Source organism: Zalophus californianus, chromosome X, assembly GCF_009762305.2.
Source record: "Zalophus californianus isolate mZalCal1 chromosome X, mZalCal1.pri.v2, whole genome shotgun sequence".
In the NCBI taxonomy this organism is placed as follows: Eukaryota; Metazoa; Chordata; class Mammalia; order Carnivora; family Otariidae; genus Zalophus; species Zalophus californianus.
Genome location: NC_045612.1, coordinates 15,283,664 through 15,287,632, shown reverse-complemented (window position 1 = coordinate 15,287,632; position 3,969 = coordinate 15,283,664).

Genomic DNA, 3,969 nt, shown 5'->3' with positions numbered 1-3,969 from the left:
CTTCTACAAGTTTCCAAACTCTATAGCTGAGGGTTTAAAATTGGGGAAAAATCCAGAAACTGAGAGAGCTGATGTGCTGCTGTGTTTCTGGGATTTGGATGTGGGGTCTTGCATGGTGGTGGCAGTGTGTGGCTTTCCTTAGATTTCTCTCACTCTTCTCAGACTCCTCAGTGGGCACCCTTTCCTCCATTCAGTCTTTAAATGTTAATATTCCCTAGGGTTTTTTCCTCAGCTTTAGTCTTTTTTTTTGTTTTTGGAGTTCCCAAACTCCATAGACAATGGTCTATTTTTTTTTACATTTTATTTATTTTATTCGTGACCTTATATATACAAATATACACACACATATATGTATTTATCTTTGGATGAATTTTTATATATGTGCATATGTGTGTATATATATTTTACACATTTCTGTACAGGCTGACAATGGTCTATTTTGCACTTCCTTCTGGATGTCTTAGGGACACCTCAAACCCAGTGTCCCTAAGACCGACTCCATCACCTTTCTGGAAAACCGTTCCTTCTCCTGAGTTCCGGATCACAGTGAATGACATCACCATCCACTCAATCACCAAACTAAAGACCTGGGACTTGAGACTCTTCCTTGCCACATCTCTCTCACTTCTTTGAATTTGGGATGACTCCCAAATCCCTGGCCCAAACCTCATTCCTCAACGACAGATCCTTAAATCCAACTGGCTACTTAGGATTTCCACCTGGGTAACCAACAGGTTTTCCGGATTCAACAAGTCTGAAACAGGGCTCACCATATATCCCCCTCATAAAATTTGCATCTCTTAGTCAGCTTTTGGATGTAGGAGTTGTGAGAGAAGGGGGACGCAGGGATAAGCTCCGGGTTTCTGTCTTGGACCTTTGGGCTTAGCGTTGCCGTTCACTGAGATGGGGAAGATTGAGGGAAAGGCAGGTTTATTGGTATAGTGAGACGCAGGGGTGGGATGGGGTGGGTTGAGAGCTTGGTTTAATTTGAGATCCAAGTGGAGATGTCAAACAGGCAGTTGGATACATGAGCCTGGACTTAGGACAGAGCTTTGGGGTTGGGCTTGAAATATAAATTTGAGAATCATTTTTCTAAGGACGTTTTTGCTAGATGAGATCACCTATTGAGAAAATGTAGAAAAGAGGAAAGAGTCCAAGACTCAGTCCTGGGGTATTACAACATTTTCTAGGTTGGGAAGAGAAGGAAAATGAATCTGATAAAAGGAGAAAGAGAGGCCAGAGGGGTGGGAGAAAATTCTGGGGAGTGAGGAGTCCCAGAAGCCAAGGGAGGAGAGAATTTCAAGAAGGAGGGAGCAGTTGCTGGGTCAATGTTGCTGAGACATTAAGATGTTGAGAACTGGGGCGCCTGGGTGGCTCAGTCGGTTAAAGAGTCTGACTTTTGATTTTGGCTCAGGTCATGATCTCAGGGTTGTGAGACTGAACCCCATGCTGGACTCTGCTCTGGCCATGGAGCCTCCTTAAGATTCTCTCCCTTTGCCTCTGTTCTACCCTGTTTGCAAGCGCTTCTCCCTCTCTCTTAAAAAAAAAAAAAATGTTGAGGACTAAAAATTGACTATTGGATTAAAAATTTTTTTGTTTACCTTTTTGAATTTAATTTTTTGAGTATAGTTCACACACAATGTTACACTAATTTCAGGTGTACAACACAGTGATTTGACAAGTTTATACGTTACACTGTGCTCCCCACAAGCATAGCTGCGATCTGCCCCCATACAGCCCTGCTACAGTACCATTGACTATATCCTCTACGCTGTGCTTTTTATTCCAATGACTTATTCATTCTGTAACTGGAAACCTGTATCTCCCATTCCCCTTCACCCATTTTGCCTTTTACCCCACACCCCTGCCCTCTGGCAACCATCGGCTCTGTGTATCTCTGTATTTATAGGTCTCATTCAGCTTTTTGTTTGTTTTGTTTTTAGAGTTCATATATGAGTGAAATCATATAGTATTTCTTTCTCAATCTGACTTATTTCATTTAGCATGATGCCTTCTAGGTCCATCCATGTTGTCACAAATGGCATGACCTCATCCTTTTTATGGCTGCATAGTATTTGTGTGTGTGTGTGTGTGTACACTACATCTTTCTTATCCATTCATCTATTGATGGACACTTAGGTTGCTTCCATTTTTTGACTATCGTAAATAGTGCTGCAGGAAACACAGGGGTGCATATATCTTTTCAAATTAGTGTTTTCATTTTCTTTGGGTAAATACCTAGTAGTGGAATAATTCGATCATATGGTAGTTCTATTTCTCATTTTTCGAGGAACCTCCATACTATTTTCCACAGTTGGCTGCACCAATTTACATTCCCACCAACAGTGTGTGAGGATTCCTTTTTCTCCACATCCTCCCCAACACTTGTTATTTCTTGTGTTTTGGATTTTAGCCATTCTGACCGGTGTGAGGTGGTATCTCATTGTAGTTTTGATTTGTATTTCCCTGATGATGAGTGATGTTGAGCATCTTGTCATGTGTCTGTTGGCCATCTGGATGTCTTCCTTGGAAAAATGTCTATTCAGGTCCTCTGCCCATTTTTTAATTTAATTATTTTTTTGTGTTGAGTTGTATAAGTTCTTTATATATTTTGGATATTAACCCCTATTGGATACATAATTTGCAAATATCTTCTCCCATTCAGTAGGTTATCCTTTAGTTTTGTTGATGGTTTCCTTTGCTGTGCAAAAGCTTTTTATTTTGCTGTAGTCCCAATAGTTTATTTTTGCTTTTGTTTCCTTTGCCAGAGGAGACCTTTCTAGAAAAATGCTTCCGTGGTCAATGTCAAAGAAATGACTGCCTCTGTTCTCTTCTAGGAATTTTATGGTTTCATTTAGGTCTTTCACTATTTTGAGTTTATTTTTGTGTATAGTTTTAGAAAGTGGTTGAATTTCTGAATCACTGTATTGTACATCTGAAACTAATATTACGCTAAATGTTAACTAACTGGAATTTGAATAAAAACTAAAGAAGGTGGTCCAATTTCATTCTTTGACATGTAGCTGTCCAGTTTTCCCAGAACCGTTTATTGAAGAGAAACTTCCTGAGCGTATATTCTCCCTTTGTTTTAGGTTAATTTGCCATATAAACCTTAGTTTATTTCTGGGCTCTCTTTTCTATTCAATTGATCTATGTGTCTGTTTTTGTGCCAATATTATATTGTTTTGATTACTACAGCTTTGTAGTATATCTTGAAATCTGGAACTGTGGTACCTTCAGCTTTTTCTTTCTAAAGATTGTTTTGGATATATGAGTTTTTTTTTTTTTTGTGGTTCCATAGAAAGTTTAGTATTATTGGCTCTAGTTTTGTGAAAAATGCTACTGGTATTGTGATAGAGATTGCACTGAATCTGTAGATTACTTTGGGTAGTATGGATATTTTAACAGTATTCTTCCATGAGCATTTTTGTGTCATCTTCAATTTCTTTTATCAATGTTTTATATTTTTCAGAGTATAGGTCTTTCACTTTTTTGGTTTAGTTTATTCCTAGGTATTTTATTCTTTTTGATGAAATTGCAAATGGAGTGGTTGAAAATGGACCATTGGATTTAAGAGAACAGAACTGGGCTGGGGAGAAGAGTACTCATACAGAGAATGAGGCAGGAATGCTCAGGGTCTTAAGAGGAATAAGAATTATTTAAATTTTCCTTGAATGTAGAGTATGTGAAGGGAGAAGTAAGGTTGGAAATGTTGACTGGGAACCAAACAGTAGAACCCTGTGGATGTCAGGCTAAGGCATTTTATTTTGCAGGCAGTGTGGGGCACCAAGAGGCATTTGAGTGGGGGTAGGGCATGGGGTGATATTGGGGGGTGGCCTGATCAGACATGCATTTTGGAAGATGTATCTGGAGGCAGACCATGAGAGCTTATCTTTTCCTCTGAAGAGGCAAAGGCAGTGAGAATTTTCCCTCCATTTGGATAGGTAATAAAAAGTTGCAATGAAAAAT